This window comes from Mirounga leonina, unplaced genomic scaffold (assembly GCF_011800145.1).
Source record: "Mirounga leonina isolate KUSES-001 unplaced genomic scaffold, KU_Mleo_1.0 Mir_127, whole genome shotgun sequence".
NCBI lineage: Eukaryota > Metazoa > Chordata > Mammalia > Carnivora > Phocidae > Mirounga > Mirounga leonina.
In genome coordinates this window covers 24,136,355-24,158,511 of record NW_023270316.1, presented here as the reverse complement: position 1 = coordinate 24,158,511, position 22,157 = coordinate 24,136,355, and the positions used below count along the sequence as shown (strand labels likewise).

General features: G+C 35.9%; 1 pseudogene; it reads right to left on the bottom strand.

Annotated features, from left to right (window-relative positions):
* Nucleotides 1-1,205: 1,205 nt before the first annotated feature.
* The window catches only part of LOC118009648, an 84,575-nt pseudogene continuing 63,623 nt past the window's right edge, over nt 1,206-22,157 (bottom strand).

Here is a 22,157-nt window from a genome sequence, read left to right as displayed (position 1 = left end):
AAATTAAGCTTCACTGAATGAGTATTTATGCCAGAATTTGAAGTGAAGCATACTGGCTCCAGAACCTATAACTGCCTCTCTTGCAGAGATCTTGATTATTGACTAGATTACTAAAATGTATGAATACCCTTGGTTTTGTGCAAGAATTAATGGTTTTTATTTTTACTTCAGATACATTCAAAAAGCAGTGAAATGTCAGAAGTTCTAGGTTATTGTGATGATTAAGTGAATTAATTTCTGTGAATTACGTGGAATACTGTTTAGTACATAACATGTAATCAGTAAATGAGTTCTATCACATCTGCTATTTTTTGAGAACTTCCCATAAGCTAGGTACTTTAATAACCACCTTACATAGATTATCTATTTCTATCATTTTAGTAACTTTGAAAGGTTGACATTATTTTCTCCTTTTCATCAGAGGAGACAGAATGTCACATACATAATAAGTGTTAGAAGCAATATTTTAACATTTAAAACCAATGTCTCCTATTGTTCTGATGATCCATTAAGAAAATGTATGTAAAAATTCCAATTACATTATATTATATATCTGATATATGTACATACAAATATATACATACATATATACATAGATACATAGAGTGGGAAAGAGACCGAAATTCTTGTTTAAAATTTCATCTTATGTCCTTTGCTATATTATTTAACTTTGAGACAATTCTGTAATTTTACCTATTGACTTCTGTTTTATAGGCTTCAAGGCAAAAAACTGTCAAATATGTTAACTATTATGAAATAATTAATATCATCTTTCCTTTTAAAGTAATTTTTTCTTCTTCATGTGTGAAAATTACTACCAACATACATTAAAAGTTTTTAAGTAGAAAAAAATAACTGAAAAATATTCAATTTGAGAGAGTGAGCCCTTTTTGCATAACTTGATTTTTCTGTTAACTATATTATCTTTGAAATATTATTTTAAAACTCTGAAAGTCTTATTAAACTGAACACATAGAACTCAGTTTCTATTTCCAGACTTAGATACCCCTCAACGGCTGTCATCATGCTGTTAATTGAATGTTTGTGTGAAGATGATAGAATTTTTAACAGCAAAAGCAAAGACATTGTTTTCAACACTTTGATTTTGGTCTCTTCTTTTTTTGGATGTATCTAAAGCTGGTTATAACTTTGTTTCTCAGTCTCTATTTACTTACTGTTGGCTTTTGACTTTCTATTTGACAACTTCACTTTGGTGTTTGCCACTGCTTGTCACTAATATGCTTTTCTTCAATAACTTCAAACACTGTAGCAGTTTCTCTAGCATCAATAATAAGAGGATATTTTTAAAAATTGAGTTATAAAGAAATATGAACAGGGCAAATTAACTCTGAAGAATGGAATCATCTTGACATATATATTCATCATTTTAAAAATCTGGTATACCAATAACTACAGTATAAAAGGGAGAGACAAATCTGTAGGATGTGAAAAGACTCAGTGAAAATATAAGGATAGAGGATTCCGGGAAAATAGGAGAACAGGAAGCATCAAGAATACTCTCCACCTAGAGGACTACAGGTGCGATGTAATTATTTTGGAACTCTAGAATCTATTGGCATGCAACTTGCAGGGGAAGACTTAGACATAAATTGTAATAATTTCAGTCAGTTTCATGGGTGAATCCCTTAAAAAACCCTGGACAACAAGGCTCAGGAGAACTTATTTGGTTGGCATTACTTCATACATTTTGCCATACACAGTTGACAGAAAATTGAGTGCATATCTATGTGACTCCCCTGGGAGAGGACACTGGAAAGCTTGCCTCTGGGTTCTACTGACCTTCAACCCATTTACCTCTACCTATTCCCTTTGCTGATTTTAATCTGTATTCTTTCACTGTGATAAAATATAACCATGGTTGCAAGAGTATTTTGAGTCTTATGATTTCAGGTGATTGTTGAGCCTGCAGGTGATTTTAGAGACTCCTAAGACAACATGATTTCCTTATGAATGGACTTTTTTCCTATGTCACTAAAAGACATAAGCCCCCCCATTCAATTTTCAATGCATAATTCAACCTCATGTGATTTCTCTCCTCTCTTCTTTCTTTTTTTTTCTTCTGCCCTGCCCTGCCCTTCCCTTCCTTTTCCTTTCCTTTCGTCTATATGGTAAGTAAATCTAGAAGAGTCAGGGTGACCTAGTACTGTTCTCTTCTCCTCAGTGTAGCAAGGGTAAGTGAGCTGGTCTGGACTTGCCTTGTCATACTGTTAACTTTCCTTCCTTGGAAAAATTTATCCTTTTGGACTACATTTTGTATTTATGAGTAGGTATAAGGCTTCCCTTAAACTTGAAGCATACACTATGCATAGCAATCAGGCTTCTTCTGGAACTGTGTACTGGAAGATAAAGGGCCCTTGAAGAAGAACTGTAAAAGGAGTATTTTGAATCTATTCTACTATTTCCCTAGCTTATTGGTGACCCCAAGGAGAAGAGTAATTTGCTGGGGACTATTTTGTTCTGAGATTCCTGGAAGCTATATCTTCAAATAATACCAAACACTCAATTTTCTAAATGACAAGGATTTCAAAAATGTTTGTCTTGCAAAATGGAAGAATAGTGCTAACTAGTGTTATTTAATTGCAATAGATATGTCAAATAAAGAAAGCAATCAGTAGTTCTCTTTTAATTTATTAGTTATGAGAACCAGTGAGGTTTTTTTTTTTTTCTCTTCAACTAGTAACTATATGTGTCATTAGACAATTAACCTCTCTGTACTTCAAATTTTCCATCTGCTTGGTAATAATTAACTTGGTAATAATTGACTTCACAGCAATGCTATGACAAATAGTATTATATTTTAGGAAATAATTTCTTCCTGTTAGTCTGGACCTGTTGCTCCTTATTCTGATGACAAGTTTCCTTATAGGAAATAGGTAACAAACCCCAGAAGTAACAGGTATTGGTACATTTTAGGGGGCTATTTAAATGCTGTTCTCTAGGTGTTTATGTTGAATAACAGGCCCAAATGGTCAGGTCTGTAGGAACAAATGTAGTCCGTTTTTTTTTTTTTTAAGATTTTTATTTGTTTATTTATTTGACAGAGAGAGAGTGCACACAAGCAGGGAGAGTGGCAGGCAGAGGGAGAAGCAGGTTCCCTGTTGAGCTGGGAGCCGGGTGTGGGTACTCAATCCCAGGACCCCAGGATCATGACCTGAGCCAAAGGCAGATGTTTAACCAACTGAGCCAACCAGGTGTCCCAAATGTAGTCATTTTTAAGTGACAATGCATGTGTGACTGTTCCCTCTGTGTGGATGCCATAGTCCATCTAGAATGCACTTGTCTCAAAGCAAGGATCAGACAATGTTAATCCTACTTTTTGTAATAATAAAAAAATTATCTCTAGAAAAGCAAGGTTAATGTCAGTATCTCTCAACAACTAAAGATTATTCCCTGCAAACTCTAACTTACAAAAGTGCTAATATAAATCTCTCCTAAAATCACAAAACTCATTCGACTATCTGTCCACATTTGGAGAATTTAGTCAGTTCATTATTAGTTCCTTTGATGTCATTTTTACTAACTTACTGAGTTATCACCAGGTAATTTTCTCAATTTACTTTTCTTTCTCTCTTTTCTTTCTTTCTTTCTTTCTTTCTTTCTTTCTTTCTTTCTTTTTTGAGAAAGAGAGAGCATGTATGCAGGGAAGGGGCAGAGGGAGAGGGAGATAGAATCTTAAGCAGACTCCACACCCAGCACAGAGCTCAACTTGGGGCTCCACATGGGGCTCAATCTCATGACCCTGAGATCATGACCTGAGCTGAAATCAAGAGTCGGAGGCTTACCTGACTGAGCTACCCAGGTGCCTCACTTATTTTCAAATGTATGGTGGACAATTCGTATTCATGGAATGTATTCCATAGAACTATTAGGCCTTCCATTCAAAATTCAAAATTTTACCTTAGTTAAACCTACCAAAGTAGAAAAAAGCATGCCCTAATAAGGAATTATTCTTTCCTACATTCATAGTATGTGGAGATACACACTCAGGTTAAAATGGAAATTTTATATTTATTTAAGTAAATCAAGTCAGAGAAATCTTTTTTAAACTGCTTATTAAGGTATAATAAATTACAAAAAAAGAACATATTTAATGTATACAATTTGATGAGTTTCGTAATATGCATGCAACAATGAAACCATCACGACAATCAATGTAATAGACATATCCATCACTTTAAATGTTCCCTCTTACCCTTTTGTTTTTGTGGTAAGAATACTTAACAACTGAATTATTTTATCTATCATGTTTGCTTTAGCTGTTTGTACTAGATGAATCCCTAGAACTTGAAAAAACACTTCAACTAAAATCAAAACCATTATATTTTGGTGGTCTATTGTGATTCCCATTTTGTGGTTTTCATCATTAATATACAATAATTGTAATAATAGTGAACATTTATTTTGTGCTTATGTAAGAACATACTTTCTTAACAATAATGTATAAAGTATTAACTCTGTTTATTCATAATTTACAGGTGAGAAAGCAGAAGCCAAGAGCTTACACCTAGCAAGTGGCAGAAATGGGATGCTTCACCCAAGCCACTTGATTTTAGAGGTAGCACTCTGAACAACTTACCCATGTTTTCTTCCTATTTATCTCCAAATCCTATGCCTCCTTCCTATTCATTACCAAAGAATGATTGGCTTTCTTTTTTTTTTTTTTTAAAGATTTTATTTATTTATTTGAGAGAGAGAGAGCACATTAGAGGGGGGAGGGTCAGAGGGAGAAGCAGACCCCCTGCCGAGCAAGGAGCCCGATATGGGACTCGATCCCGGGACTCCAGGATCATGACCTGAGCCGAAGGCAGTTGCTTAACCAACTGAGCCACCCAGGCGCCCGAATGATTGGCTTTCATAAGAATGGTATAAAAATAAAAAAAAAGTTCAATGTATTTTTAGAATAAAACCATGGTTTATTTGCATTTTATAAGATATTAATGCTACTTTGCATTCATTATTGTTATTTCTGATGAAGAATGAGTCCCAATACTGAGCAATAGCCTAAACTTGGTTAAAAAGTTATTTGCAAAGTTATTAATTATATCTTCTATTTTGTCTTATTGTATTTTCCATTTCCTTCAGCAATGTAATGAAATAAAAATAGCAATAAATGCTAAGACTTGAGTGTTTACTTAGTTCTAGGCACTGTTACTGTATTAATTTATTTAATGCTATTAATAACTCTATTGGTAGGTACTGTTATTTCCTCCATTTCATTGACATGAACAAAGAAGAACAGAGAGGTACAATAAATTACCAAGGGTTACTTGGCTAAAAAGGCAAAGATGCAAAGTTTAAATATAGTACACACAGAAGCAAAGTCCATCCTTTGTAGCTTTCTTAAAATTCATAAAGAAAGATCAAGAAAGGGGCACTTGGGTGGCTCAGTCATTAGGCGTCTGCCTTCGGCTCAGGTTGATCCCAGGACCCCGTGATCGAGCCCCTCATCGGGCTCCCTGCTCGGCGGGAATCCTGCTTCTCCCTCGCCCACTCCCTCTGCTTGTGTTCCCTCTTTCACTGTGTCTCTCTCTATCAAATAAATAAATAAAATCTTAAAAAAAAAAAAAAGAAAGAACAAGAAAAAGTGATCAAGTAACAGAGAAATCAAGGAACTGAAGACAAGAGTATGCTGAAAATGAATTTTAAAATATTTCATTTGGAAGAAAAATTACACAGAGTTGACATATTCCAATTTAGTACTTACTGTTTGTTGGAAAATAAGTTAGGCTTTAAAATTTTGATATCTCATATGCATGACGAAGAAAGTGAAAATAAATTCTTATTAGTTCTTTCATATTGCATTGATTTTTTCCCCCTCTACATAGATTTTTGATAAAGAAATCAGTAATTTTGAATGTTCTGGAAATCCTTTTTAATGACACTGCTGATAAGGAATCGCTTAAGTACTCATGTTTACAACTAAAGCTGTCTTGATTTATTATAGAAATTTATTCATGTTCCATAGATATTAAATGTGATTACAAGATTAACTAAGAAAAATGAATTTCTTGTTTTCATTCAATAATATGAAAAAAGGAACTGATGAATTGTATATATATTATGCTATTGCAAATTGTAAGGGTAAGAAGTTGACAAGTACACAGAGTTTGAATTTGTTGAATGTTTGTGTGCAAAAAAACCTCATACACACACACAATAAACATTAAATGAGGTGCAGGTCTATTTAAACATAGACCCAATCTAAAATGTACACATTCATTCAAAATATGTAAGTCCCTACCGTGTTCACTCTACCAGTAGGTATTAGAATGTATGATATACAAAACAGGCATGTTCTCTTTTCTTTGGAAAAAAAAGGTAAAGAGAACACCTCATAGTTCAATGGAAAACTATAACTCTAGTAAGTGTCAAATGTGGAGATATATGTATATCAGTCTCAGTAGTGGGTGCTGATTAAAAGCTTTCTTGAAGAAATGAAATATGAAGCTGAGAGATTTAACTATGTAATGAGGAAAGAGAAGAGTGCTCCAGGCAGAGTGAACCCAATACTATCCAACACTGAAGGTATCCTCACATTTTGGAGAAACTAAAAGAAACACACATAAACAAGGATGGCAAGAAAGACAAGGGAAAGGAGACAATGGTTGGGCTTTAAAAGTGAGGTTAATGAGTTAGGACTATATTCTAAGGAAAATATTAAACCAGTGAAGGAATGAGATAGGTGACAAGATCAGATTTACATTTTGAAAATTAATTTCAAAAATGGAGTGAATGGGTTGAGGAAGGAGGTATGGATGCTGGTGACTATTAATTGATTGCATTTACCTAAAGGAATGGTGAGAATAATTCTGATTAAAATGGAGTTAGTGGAAAAGGATATAAATGAAAATATTCTAGACTTATTAAAAAAGGAAATTTGTCAGAACTGGGATGGAATACATAGGAAGAGTCAATTATGGTCTCCAGTTTATAGATTGATGAACTAGATAAATGATGCAAAAATCAATGGCAAAAGATATACCAGAAAACCAGGTAGGACAAATAGGTGGGAAATTATGAACCATCCTATATTTATTTGTTTATTTATTTATTTATTTGAAATATGCATGTATATACAAATTTATTAATGAAGTTTGAAGCTAATAACTGGCTGAGTTTAATACTCTAATAAAGTGAAGTAATGATAAATTATTCAACTTCTCCAAATCATACATATTTACACAATGTGTTGCAAATCAAGTCAATCAAATCAGCTTTTTAGCTGCATTTATCAAATCCTTTAATAAAATTATATACATTACTATTTTCTTCAACCACTATAAATACCAGATGACTTAAGGAGACAGTTATTTATTAATTAATTTAAGGCTTTCTTAGGAGCTGAATGAAAGTATCTTATAACTAATGATCGTGAATATTTCTAGATGTACTATTAACAGGAACAATAGATACTAATTTTTAAAAAATCATTGATATAAATATTTTATACCCTAAAAGTAGGAAATACCTTCTATTCTAATTGTTTATAAAATTTTTTATCAAATTTGCAAAGTTTGATTATACACTAAGTAACCTGCAAACATTAATGAAGAGTGATCTATTTTGCTGAGGTTAATTTTTCCTTTTGATCAAAATTAGTTTGTGATCCACAAGTGACCCTTGAACTTTCCTAATAAATAAGACCTACATAAAATATACTTTCTTTTCTTTAGCACTATTTGATGTAAAAGTGTAATGGTGTAAATGCGTGAAAACATGTTATTTTATCATTTTATTGAGGCTTCAAAGAAATTTTCTTTGATAATTTATGGTACGTAATTTTCTGACCTGTAAGTCATAAATTTTGGTTCATCATGGTGGATTTGTTTGACTTGAGTATCTCAAATAATTTACCTCTTCTTTGTTCTTTTGCCAATCTCTTTTCTTTCCTTGTCTTTCTTATTCCTTTCTCTAACCCACTCTCTGAAGCACACCCTAAAACTATCAAGATGTCCCAGCTTCAGAGGAGCAAGATGGTGGAGGAGTAGGAGACCTAAATTTCGTCTGGTCCCAGGAATTCAACTAGATAGGTATCAAACCATTCTGAACACCTACAAACTCAACAGGAGATCGAAGAAAAGAATAGCAGCTACTCTCTGAACAGAAAAGCGACCACTTTCTGGAAGGTAGGATGTGTGGAGAAGTGAATCTGAGGCGATATTTGGGAAGATAGACTGCAGGAGGAGGGAGCCTCCGTCAGCCAGCTACCAGCAAGTGATAGAGCAGCAGAGCACAAAATTGGAACTTTTAGAAGTCCACTTCACTGAAGGACATCACTCCAATGGCTAAGCAGCAGGTGGAACCCTCACTGGGACAGTGCGGTCTCAGGACCCTCGGGGTAACAGAAAGACCAGGGGTACCTGAGTGTGGCAGAGATCCCAGGGATCAGAGCAGGGAAGTTGGCTGCAAAGACAGAGCCGAGGAGTGGGCTCTCAGCTTGGTGCTGCCATAAACTGTGATCTGTGGCACAGTCAGGCCACAGTACTTCGAGCAGGGACACAAGTGGCAGAGCCGGGGAGACTCCCTTACCTCCCCCGGGAGAAGCAGCACGGGAGCAAACCACAGGAATCTACTGGGTTTAGAGACTCCACATGGGGTCGTATGCCAGAGATAGAAACACTCAGTCACAGGCTGGGCGAGGATGGAGTAGGGCCGGAGACCGGGGAGACAGGCGTGATTGACTCGTTTTCTCTGGGGGCTCACTGAGGAGTGGGACCCTGAGTTCTCAGCTCCTCTGGGGTGGAGGCTGCCATTTTCTTTCTTTTCTTTTTTTTTTTTTTAGATTTTATTCACTTATTTGACAGAGAGAGACACAGCAAGAGGGAACACAAGCACTGGGAGTGGGAGAGGGAGAAGCAGGCTCCCCATGGAGCAGGGAGCCAGACGCAGGGCTCGATCCCAGGACCCTGGGATCATGACCTGAGCTGAAGGCAGACATTTAATGACTAAGCTACCCAGGCACCCCATGGGAGGCCGCCATTTTCACTCTTGTCCTCCAAACCTGTACGGAAAGCTTGCAGGGAACAAAAGCTACCAAGAGCAAACCTGAGCAGATTACTTAGCCTGGCCCATGGCAAGGGTGGTAGAATTCTGCCTCCAGCAAAGACATTTAAGAACCACTGCAACAGGCCCCAGAAGATCCCCAAGAAGAGCCAGCCAAGACCAAGTTTACTGATCAATGAGAATGGCAGAATTCCAGCACTAGGGGAATACAACACATAGAATTCATGCCTTTTTTCCCCCAAGATTTTTTAGTCTTTCAAAGTTAATTTTTTTTAATTTTCTTTATTTTTTCTTTTTCTATTTTTTTAGTTGAATTTTTCTTTTACCCTTTTTCAACCAACATCTTATCAGTCCCTTTTTTAAAAATCTTTTTTTTATTTTTCATTTTTAGACTCATATTCTATTCCTTCATTGTAGTTAACCTTATTTTTTGTATATATATATATATATATATATATGTATGTTGCTCTCTCTTTAAAATTTTGGGATACAGGTTCTTCTAAGAAACCAAAATACACCCTAAATCTCTAGTGTATGGCTCTGTTCTAGTCTCCTGCCTGATCACATTTTCTCCCTTCTTTTTTTTTAATTTCTCTTCTTTCTTTTTTCAACCAACTTCTTATCAAATCCTTTTATAAAATCTTTTATAACTTTCATATTTACAGTCATATTCCATCCCTTCTTCGTATTTACCCTTATTTTTCTACATATACGTTTTTCTTCTTTTAAATTTTGGGAGGCAGTGTCTTCTAACAGACCAAAATATGCCCAAAATCCAGTGTGTGACACTGATCTCTTCAGAAGCCTGATCATACTTGATCATTTTCTTTTTTTTTCTTTCTTTCCCTTTCTTTTCCTCCCAGTTTCAGGTCTTTTCTAAATTGTTTAGTGTATATTTTTCTGGGATCATTGTTACCCCATTAGCATTTTGTTCTCTCATTCATCTTTTCTCCTCTGGACAAAATGACAAGACCTAAAAAATCACCTCAAAAAAAAGAACAAGAGGCAGTACCGACTGCCAGGGACCTAATCAATATGGACATTAGTAAGATGTCAGAACTAGAGTTCAGAATGATGATTATAAAAATACTAGCTGGGCTTGAAAAAACGATGGAAGATACTAGAGAAACCCTTTCTGGAGAAATAAAAGAACTAAAAACTAACCAAGTCGAAATCAAAAAGGCCATTAATGAGGTGCGATCAAAAATGGAGGCTCTAACTCCTAGAATAAATGAGGCAGAAGACAGAATTAGTCATATAGAAGACCAAATGATGGAGAATAAAGAAGCTGAGAAAAAGAGAGATAAACAACTACTGGATCATGAGGGCAGAATTCGAGAGATAAGTGATACCATAAGATGAAACAATATTAGAATAATTGAGACCCAGAAGAAGAAAGAGAGGGGCAGAGGTATATTGGAGCAAATTATAGAAGAGAACTTCCCTAATTTGAAGAAGGAAACAGGCATCATAATCCAGGAGGCACAGAGAACCCCCGTCAAAATCAATAAAAACAGGTCAACACCTCAACATCTAATAGTAAAATTTACAAATTCCAGAGACAAAGAGAAAATCCTGAAAGCAGCTTGGGGCAAGAGGTCTGTAACCTACAACAGTAGAAACATTAGATTGGCAGCAGATCTATCCACAGAGACCTGGCAAGACAGAAAGGACTGGCATGATATAGTCAGAGCACTAAACAAGAAAAATATGCAGCCAAGAATACTATATCAGGATCGGCTGCCATTGAAAATAGAAGGAGAGATAAAAAGCTTCCAGGATAAATAAACCTAAAAGAATTTGCAAACACCAAACCAACCCTACAAGAAATATTGAAAGGGGTCCTCTAAGCAAAGAGAGAGCCGAAAAGTAACACAGACCAGAAAGGAACAGAGATAATATACAGTAACAGTCACCTTACAGATAATACAATGGCACAAAATTCCTATCTTTCAATAGTTACCCTGAATGTAAATGGGCTAAATGCCCCAATCAAAAGACACAGGCTATCAGATTGGATGAAAAAAACAAGACCCATCAGTATGCTGCCTGCAAGAGACTCATTTTAGACCCAAAGGAACCTCCAGATGGAAAGTGAGGGGGTGGAAAATCATTTACCATGCTAATGGACATCAAAGAAAGCTGGGGTGGCAATCCTTATATCAAATAAATTAGATTTTAAAACAAAGACTATAATAAGAGATGAGGAAGGACACTATATCACACTTAAAGGGTCTATTCAACAAAATCTAACAATTGTAAATATCTATGCCCCTAACATGGGAACAGCCAATTATATAACCCAACTAATAACAAAATCAAAGAAACACATTGACAACAATACAATACCAGTAGGGGACTTTAACACCCTCCTCACTGAAATGGACAGATCATCCGAGCAAAAGATCAACAAGAAAATAAAGGCTTTAAATGACACACTGGACCAAATGGACTTCAGATATATTCAGAACATTCCATCCTAAAGCAACAGAATACACATTCTTCTCTAGTGCCCATTGGACATTCTCCAGAATAGATCACATCCTAGGTCACAAATCAGGTCTCAACTGGTACCAAAAGATTGGGATCATTCCCTGCCTATTTTCAGACCACAATGCTTTGAAACTAGAACTCAATCACAAGAGGAAAGTCGGAAAGAACTCAAATACATGGAGGCTAAAGAGCATCCTACTAAAGAATCAATGGGTCAACCAGGAAATTAAAGAAGAATTTAAAAAATTCATGGAAACCAATGAAAATAAAAACACAACTGTCCAAAATCTTTGGGATACAGCAAAGGCAGTCCTAAGAGGAAAGTATATAGCAATACAGCCTTTCTCTAGAAACAAGAAAGGTCTCAAATACACAACCTAACCCTACACCTAAAGGAGCTGGAGAAAGAACAGCAAATAAAACCTAAACCCAGCAGGAGAAGAGAAATAATAAAGATCAGAGCAGAAATCAAGGATATAGAAACCAAAAGAATAGTAGAATAGATCAATGAAAAAAGGAGCTGGTTCTTTGAAAGAATTAACAAGATTGATAAACCCCTGGCCAGACTTACCAAAAAGAAAAGAGAAATGACCCAAATAAATAAAATCATGAATGAAAGAGGAGAGATCACAACTAACACCGAAGAAATACAATTATAAGAACATATTATAAGCAACTATATGCCAGCAAATTAGATAACCTGGAAGAAATGGGTGCATTCCTAGAGATGTATCAACTACCAAAACTGAACAAGGAAGAAATAGAAAACCTGAACAGACCCATAACCACTAAGGAAATTGAAGCAGTAATCAAAAATCTCCCAATAAACAAGAGCCCAGGGCCAGATGGCTTCCCAGGGGAATTCTACCAAACATTTAAAGAAGAATTAATACCTATTCTTCTGAAACGGTTCCAAAAAATAGAAATGGAAGGAAAACTTCCAAACTCGTTTTATGAGGCCACCATTACCTTGATCCCCAAACCAGACAAAGACCCCATCAAAATGGAGAATTACAGACCAATATCCTTGATGAACATGGATGCACAAATTCTCACCAAAATACTACCCAATAGGATACAACAGTAAATTAAAAGGATTATTCACCACGACAAAGTGGGATTTATCCCTGGGCTGAAAGGTTGGTTCAACATCTGCAAATCAATCAATGTGATTCAATACATTAATAAAAGAAATAACAAGAATCATATGATATCTCAATAGATACAGAAAAAGCATTTGAAAAAGTATAGCATCCTTTCTTGATTAAAACTCTTCAGAGTGTAGGGACAGAGGGTACATATCTAAATATCATAAAAGCCATCTATGAAAAACCTACAACGAATATCATTCTCAATGTGGAAAAACTAAGAGCTTTTCTCCTAAAGTCAGGAACACAGCAGGGATATCCACTCTGCTATTCAACATAGTACTAGAAGTCCTGGTCACAGCCATCAGACAACAAAAAGGAATAAAAGGCATCCGAATTGGCAAAGAAGAAGTCAAACTCTCACTCTTTGCAGATGATATGATACTTTATGTGGAAAACCCAAAAGACTCCACCCCAAAACTGTTAGAACTCATACAGGAATTCAGTAAAGTGGTAGGATATAAAATCAATGCACAGAAATCAGTGGCATTCCTATACACCAACAACAAGACAGAAGAAAGAGAAATTAAGGAGTCGATCCCATTTACAATTGCACCCAAAACCGTAAGATACCTAGGAATAAGTCTAACCAAAGAGGCAAAGAATCTGTACTCAGAAAACTATAAAATACTCATGAAAGAAATTGAGGAAGACATAAAGAAATGGAAAATGTTCCATGCTCATGGATTGGAAGAACAAATATTGTGAAGATGTCAATGCTACCTAGAGCAATCTACACATTTAATGCAATCCCTATCAAAATACCATCCACTTTTTTCAAAGAAATGGAACAAATAATCCTAAAATTTGCATGGAACCAGAAAAGACCCCGAATACCTAGCACAATGTTGAAAAAGCAAAGCAAAGCTGGTGGCATCACAATTCCAGACTTCAAGATCTATTACAAAGCTGTCATCATCAAGACAGTATGGTACTGGCACAAAAACAGGCACATAGATCAATGGAACAGAATAGAGAGCCCAGAAATGGACCCTCAACTCTATGGTCAACTAATCTTTGAGAAAGCAGGAAAGAATGTCCAATGGAAAAAACAAAGTCTCTTCAACAAATGGTGTTGGGAAAACTGGACAGCCACATGCAGAAGAATGGAACTGGACCATTTCCTTACCCCACACACAAAAGTAGACTCAAAATGGATGAAAAACCTAAATGTGAGACAGGAATCCATCAGAATCCTAAAGAACACAGGCAGCAACCTCTTCGACCTCAGCCGCAGCAACTTCTTCCTAGAAACATTGCCAAAGGCAAGAGAAGCAAGGGCAAAAATGAACTATTGGGACTTCATCAAGATAAAAAGCTTTTTCACAGCAAAGGAAAAAGTCAACAAAACAAAAGACAACTGACAGAATGAGAGAAGGTATTTGGTAAATGACATATCAGATAAAGTATCCAAAATCTATAAAGAACTTATCAAACTCAACACCCAAAGAACAAATAACCCAATCAAGAAATGGGCAGAAGACATGAACAGACATTTCTGCAAAGAAGACATCCAAATGGCCAACAGACATGAAAAAGTGCTTAACATCGCTCAGCATCAGGGAAATCCAAATCCAAACCTCAATGAGATACCATCTCACACCAGTCAGAATGGCTAAAATTAACAAGTCAGGAAACGACAGATGTTGGCGGGGACACAGAGAAAGGGGAACCCTTCTACACTGTTGGTGGGAATGCAAGCTGGTGCAGCCACTCTGGAAAACAGTATGGAGGTTCCTCAAAAAGTTGAAAATAGAGATACCCTATGACCCAGCAATTGCACTTCTAGGTATTTACCCCAGAGATACAAAAGTAATGATCCGAAGGGGTACATGCACCCCAATGTTTACAGCAGCAATGTCCAAAATAGCCAAACTATGGAAAGAGCCAAGATGTCCATCAACAGATGAATGGATAAAGAAGATGTGGTATATATATAAAATGAAATATTATGCAGCAATCAAAAAAAACAACAACAAAACGAAATCTTGCCATTTGCAATGATGTGGATGGAACTAGAGGGTATTATGCTAAGTGAAATAAGTCAATCAGAGAAAGACAAGTATCGTATGATCTCATTGATATGAGGAATCCTTTTTTTTTTTAAGATTTTATTTATTTATTTGACAGAGACAGAGATAGCGAGAGCAGGAACACAAGCAGGGGGAGTGGGAGAGGGAGAAGAAGGCTTACCGCTGAGCAGGGAGCCCAATGTGGGGCTCAATCCCAGGACCCTGGGATCATGACCTGAGCCGAAGGCAGGATATGAGGAATGCTTAATCTCAGGAAACAAACTGAGGGTTGCTAGAGTGGTGGGGGGTGGAAGGGATGGGGTGGCTGGGTGATAGACATTGGGGAGGGTATGTGCTATGTTGAGCACTGTGAATTGTTAAGACTGATGGCTCACACACCTGTACCTCTGAAACAAATAAAACACTGTATGTTAAAAAAAGAAGAAGAAAAAGATAGTAGGAAGGGAAAAATGAAGCGGGGGAAATCGGAGGGAGAGACGAACCATGAGAGACTATGGACTCTGAGAAACAAACTGAGGGTTTTAGAGGGGAGGAAGGTGGGTGAATGGGTTAGCTCAGTGATAGGTATTAAGGAGGGCACATATTGAATGGAGCACTGGGTGTTATATGCAAACAATGAATCATGAAACACTACATCAAAAACTAATGATGTAATGAATGGTGACTAACATAACATAGTAAAATAAAATTAAAAAAAAAAAAAAAAAGATGTCCCAGACTCTCCCATTATTTCATGTTTCTCAATCATCACCATCCTTCCCAGTGGGAACAGATTTATCATTTACCAGTTTCAAGGGTGCAGGTTGGTTGAACAGGATTAAAGTCAAAGATAGCAGTGAAATCGAGGAAGGGCAATCCTTCAGTGATCTTTTAAAGTACTGAAATAAATGTACAATAGAGATCTGAAATATAAATCACTTATATTCTGATGTTGATAATAACAAGGCAATAATTCAATTTTTGCTGAAGATGCTTACTGAACAGAACTTTTCTAGACCTGGAGAGGCCTATGCTACATCAAATTTTTGCAAAAGCTTTCTTCTATATATTTATAGCTTTTAAAAGGGAAAGAAAACAATAAATAAATCAAAACGTCTATTTCAAGAATTCGCAGTCTAGATCAATAGCTTTCTGACAAGTGGAATATGAATGTAATAATATTGAAATTGATACTAGTAACTTCTGCATTGTAATCACCACCTATAAATGGAATTTTTATGAAATGGATAAAGCATGCCAATTATTTCTTTGAAAGAAAAACTGAAGTTGACTATCAAAAATATTGCTGTTTGTCCAAAAAAATAAAATAGTTCTTCAAAAAGTTCTCAGATTATCAATGACTGAAGAGATTATTTGAAAATAGAGTCAGATAAAAATATTGGGGTAGCTCATAATGATCTCACAAATCTTAGGAATAATATTGCTTTAAACAAGACTTTTCCACCCAAAGCAGGGGAGAAAAAACTTACAAATCATATGTCTGATAAGGGATTTTTATCCATAATGTATAAATAACCTACAACTCAATAATAAAAAGACAAATATTCACATTAAAAGTAGGTAAATGATTTGAATAGACATTTCTTCAAAGAATACATATAATGGCAAAGAAAGACATGAAAAGATGTTCAATATAATTAGACATCGGGAAATTGCAAATTAAAACCACAATAAAACACCAACACTAGATCCATTAGGATAGCTATTAAAAAAAAAAAAAAAAGACAGGCAATAACAAGAGTTGTTGAACCTACACAGAAATTGGAACCCTTATACTTTGCTGGAATATAAAATGCTACAATCACTTTGGAAAACATGTAAATTCTTAAATATGGAGTTGCCGTATAACCCAGCAATTTCATTCTTTGCTATAGCAGAAGAGAACTGAAAAGATATGTCCCTGCCAAAAATTATGCATGAATTTTCATAGCAGTATTACTCATAATAGCCAAATGTGGCAACAGCTCATATGTCCATCAACTGATGAAAGGATGAAAATATGTGATACAGCCATACAGTGGAATATTATGTGAAAATACAAAGGAATTAAGAACTGACTTATGGTATGACATGGAAAACTCCTGAAAACACTGAATTAAGGCAGGCTGGGAAGATGACAGAGTAGGAGGACCCTAAGCTTGCCTGCTTGCCTCCTCCTATGAATACAACTAGAGAACACTCACATCAGCTTACATAGCTCAGAAAAAAAAGACCTGAAAACTGGCAGAATGAACCCCACAACCAAGGTAGAGAAGAGGCCACATCAAAAGGCAGAAATATAATTTGAGATCTAAAGGGACCATGGCTATTCCTGGACAGTAGGAAGCAGGGAGTATAGTGAAGGACAAGAAATAGATGATCACATCAGGGACCCTGCATGGGGAAGATGAACCCCCATAACATTTGGCTTTAAAAGCAAGAGGGGCTGAATTTCATGAGTTCTTATACCTAACGGGATTCTTAAAATCAGCCTACTGGGCTTTGAGAGAACCCTGAGGGTGTTAGGAAGCTGAGTCCCCACCCTTAAAGAGGCAGCAGAACAAGCAACCTGAGCAGATACAGCATAGAATCAGCAGTTTGAAAAACACTAGGGACAAACAGGAAGGACAGTGATCACAGAACATGGCCTGGAGAGACAGGGATTATGGGAGGCCTCTCCAGGAACCAAGGAGCTAGCAGGTGCCATTTCCCTCCCCTGCCCACAATCATAAACAACAGCCAGCCACCTGCAGGAACCACACAGTGCCAACACTCATTACCTAACTCACTTGCACCAACACCCCCAACTCAACGCTTCTGTGAATTCACCCTTTCCAGTCATGCACACCTCAGTCCCAGCACTATGGGCCTCTTTCCCCAGAATACTTGTGCAAACCTTGCCAGCACCATGTCTCTTGACCCATGCCTTTTGCAGTGAGTTGGTCTTGGCAGTGGCAATGGCTGCAGCAGACTCTGCAGAAGTCTAAGGTATATCTTGTTAAAAGTGCAGGACCCACCCACATGCCCTTTGCATGTTGGCTTAGGCTGGCTGGTCCCTACAGCAGGGGCTCCAGGTCTCAATTAGCAAGCAGACTAGTGTGTACTCTGTTAAAATGCACCCCACAACTGGCGGGGAGCAAACATGCCCACAACAGGCACAGAGAGCCTCTGCAGACAACTGAAATGAACTAAACTAAAGGGAAAAGAGGCAACACAACAAGGCAACACAACACACACAGGAGACATTCCCTGAAGTGCCAAGTCCTGGGGAATAGGCAACACAGCACTGCAGGGCATTTCAGGACATCTTCTTCATAAGGTCATTACCTTCAAGAGCAGGAGATGTAGCTGACTTTCCTAATACAGAGAAACAGACACAAAGAGTTAGAAAAAATAAGGAGACAGAAAAATATATTCCAAATGAAAGAACAGGACCAACCACAGCAGGAGACCTAAGTGAAACGGATATAAGTAATATGTCTGATAGAGAATTTAAAGTAATGATCATAAAGACACTCACTGGACATGAGAAAAGAGTGGAGGATGTTAGTGAGACCCTTACCAAAGAGATAAAAAAGAATCAACTAGAGATGAAGAATACAATAAATGAAATAAAAAATACAGTTGATGAAATAAATAGCAGGCTTGATGAAGCAGAGAAACAAATTAATAACTTGGAAGATAGAGTAACAGAAAGGAACCAAGCCAAGCAAATGAGAGGGGGAAAAAATTACACAAATTGAGAATAGTCTTGGGGAACTAAGTGACCCATCAAGCATAGTAACATTCACATTATAGGGTTCCCAGAAGAAGACAGAGAATAGGGGGCAGAAAATTTATTTGAAGAAAAATAGCTGAATACTTCCCTAATCTGGGGAAGGAAATAATATCTGGATAAAAGAGGCACACAGATCCCCAAAATATCAACCCAATGAGGTCCACACTAAGATACATAGTAACTAAAATGGCAAAAAGTAGTGATAAAAAAAAATCTTAAAAGAATAAAGAGAAAAAGAGGACAGTTCCATTCAAGGGAAACATCATAAGGCTATCAGTGGATTTTTCAGCAGAAACTTTGCAGGCCAAAAAGGAGTTGCATGATATATTCCAAGTGCTAAAAGGGAAAAATATGCAGCCAAAAACATTCTAGCCAACAAAGCTATCATTCAGAATAGAAGGAGAAATAAAGAGTTTCCTAAACAAACAAAAAGTAAAGGAGTTCATGACCACTTCACCAGCCCTACAAGAAATATTCAAGAGGACTCTTTGAATGGAAAGGAAAGACCATAAATGAGAGTATTAAAAATAAGTATATCTGTAAAAATCAGTCAAGGGATTCACAAAATAAAAGGATGTAAAATACGATACCATATACCTAAAATATCTGGGGAGGGAATAAAGAATGGGTTCAAACTGAAGCAACCATCAACTTAATATAGAGTGCTGTATACAGAAGATGTTAACATACAAACCAAATGGTAACCACAAATCAAAGTCAGTAATAGATAAGCAAAGAATAAAGAGAAAATAATTCAAGTATATCATGAAAGAAAACCAGCAAACCATGAAAGAGAGCAAAAGAAGAAAGGATCAGAGAAAAACTACAGAAACAACCACAAAACAAGTAACAAAATGGCAATAAATACATATCTATCAATCATTACTTTGAATGTAAATGGACTAAATATTCCTTTTTAACAGAGTTGACAAAAAAACAAAAACAAACAAAAAAAAACAAGACCCATTATGTGTTGCCTACAAGAGACTCATTTCAGACCTAAAGACAGCTGTAGATTGAAAGTAAAGGGATGGATGGGGCTCCTGGGTGGCTCAGTTGATTAAGTGACTGCCTTGGGCTCAGGTCATGATCCTGGAGTCCTGGGATCAAGTCCCGCATCGGGCTCCCTGCTCAGCAGGGAGTCTGCTTCTCCCTCTGACCCTCCTCCCTCTCATGCTCTCTGTCTCTCATTCTCTCTCTCTCAAATAAATAAATAAAATCTTAAAAAAAAAAAAATAGTAAAGGGAGGGGGAAACATTGATCATGCAAATGGTTATCAAAATAAAGCTGGGGTAGCAATACTTACATTGGAAAAAATAGATTTAAAACAAAATAGACTTTAAAATAAATGCTAAAACACCAGAATACACATTATATTCAAGTGTACATGGAACATTCTGTAGAACACATCACATATTAGGCCACAAGACAAGTCTTAACAAATCCAAAATGATCAAAGTCATACTATGCAACTTTTCTGACCACAATGCTATGAAACTAGAAATCGACCAGAAGAAAAATCTGAAAAGAACACTAATACAAGGAGGTTAAAGAACATGCTATTAAACAATGAATGGGTCAACCAAGAAATCAAAGAAGAAATGAAAAATTATATGAAAACAACTGAAAATGAAAACACAACAGTCCAAAATCTCTAGGATGAAACAAAAGCAGTTCTAAGAGGGAAGTTTATAGCAATGGAGGCCTACCTCAGAAGCAAGAAAAGTATCAAATAAACAACCTAAACTTACACCTAAGGGCGCAAGAAAATAACAATCAAAACCCCAAACCAGCAGAAGGAAGGGAAATAAAGATTAAAGCAGAAATAAATACATAGAAACTAAGAGAATAATAGAGCACTAAAACCAGGAAATTGGTTCTTTGAAAAACATCAACAAAATTGATAATCCTCTTGCTAGACTAATCAAGAAAAAAGAGAAAGGACTCAAATGAACAAAACTGCAAATGAGAGAGGAGAAATAACAACCAACATCACAGAAATACAATTTTAGGAGAATATTATGAAAAATAATGAAATATTATGAGAAATTGAACAACCTAGAATAAATGAATAAATTCTTGAAATATAAACTACCAAAACTGAAGCAGAAGAAACAGAAAATTTGAACAGAGCAATTACTAGCAAGTTCATTAAATCAGTAATCAACGGCCAACAAACAAAAGATTAGGACCCGACAGCTTCACAGAGGAATTCTACCAAACATTTAAAGATGAGTTAATATCTGTGCTTCTCAAACTACTCCAAAAAATAGAAGAGGAAGGAAAACTTCCAAATTCATTCTATGAGTCCAACATTACCCTTATACCAAAACCAGATAAAGACACTAACTACCAAAAAAGAGAACTACAGGCCAATCTCTCTGATGAATCTAGATGCAAAAATCTCGACAAAATACTAGCAAATTGAATCCAATAATATTTTTAAAAAATCATTCAGGATGATCAAGTGGGATTTATTCCCACATTGCAAGGGTGATTTAATATTTGCAAATCAGTCAACATGATACATCACATTAATAAGAGACAGGATAAAAATCATATGGTCATTTTCAATCGATGCAGAAAAAGCATTTGACAAAGTACAACATCCATTCATAAAAAAACCCTCAACAAAGTGGATTTAGAGGGAACATACCTAGCATTATAAAGGTCTTATGTGAAAAACCCACAATTAACATCATACTCAATAGGGAAAAACTGAAAGCTTTTCCCTTAAGGTCAGAAAAAGACAAGGATGTCCACTGTCACCACTTTTATTTAACATAGTACTGGATATCCTAGCCACAAGGATCAGACAAGGAAAATAAATAAAGGCACCAAAATTGGTGAAGAAGAAGTAAAACTATCACTAGTCTCAGATGACTTGATACTTTATGTAGAAAATTCTGAATATTCCAACAAAAGCTACTAGAACTGATAAATGAATCCAGTGAAGTCTCAGGATACAAAATCAATATACATAAATCTGTTGCATTTCTGTATGCTAATAATAAAGCTGCAGAAAGAGAAATTAAGAAAACAATCCCATTTAAAATTACAACAAATATAATAAAGTACTTAGGAATAAACTTAACCAAGAAGTAAAAGAACTATACTCTAAAAACTATAATACACTGATAAAATAAAGACGACAAAGAAATGGAAAGACATTCCATGCTCATGGATAGGAAGAACAAATACTGTTAAAATGTCCATACTATCCAAAGTAATCTACAGATTTATTGCAATCCTTATCAAAATACAAATACTATTTTTCACAGAACTAGAACAAATAAATTTAAAATTTGTATGGAACCTCAAAAGACCCTGAATAGCAAAAACAATCTTGAAAAAAAAAAAAAAAGCAAAGCTGGAGGCATCACAATTCCAGACTTCAAGTTATATTACAAAACTGTAAAAATCGAAGTAGTATGGTACTGGCACAAAAATAGATACATAGATCAATAGAACAGAATAGAAAATCCAGAAATATACCCACAATTATGTGGTCAATTAATCTTCAACAAAGCAGGAAAGAATATCCAATGGGAAAAAACAGTCTCTTTAACAAATGGTGATGGGAAAACAGGACAGCTACATGCAAAAGAAAGAAAAAAAGAAGAAAGAAAAAGAAAGAAAGAAAAGAAAAGAAAAGAAAGAAAGAAAGAAAGAAAGAAAGAAAGAAAGAAAGAAAGAAAGAAA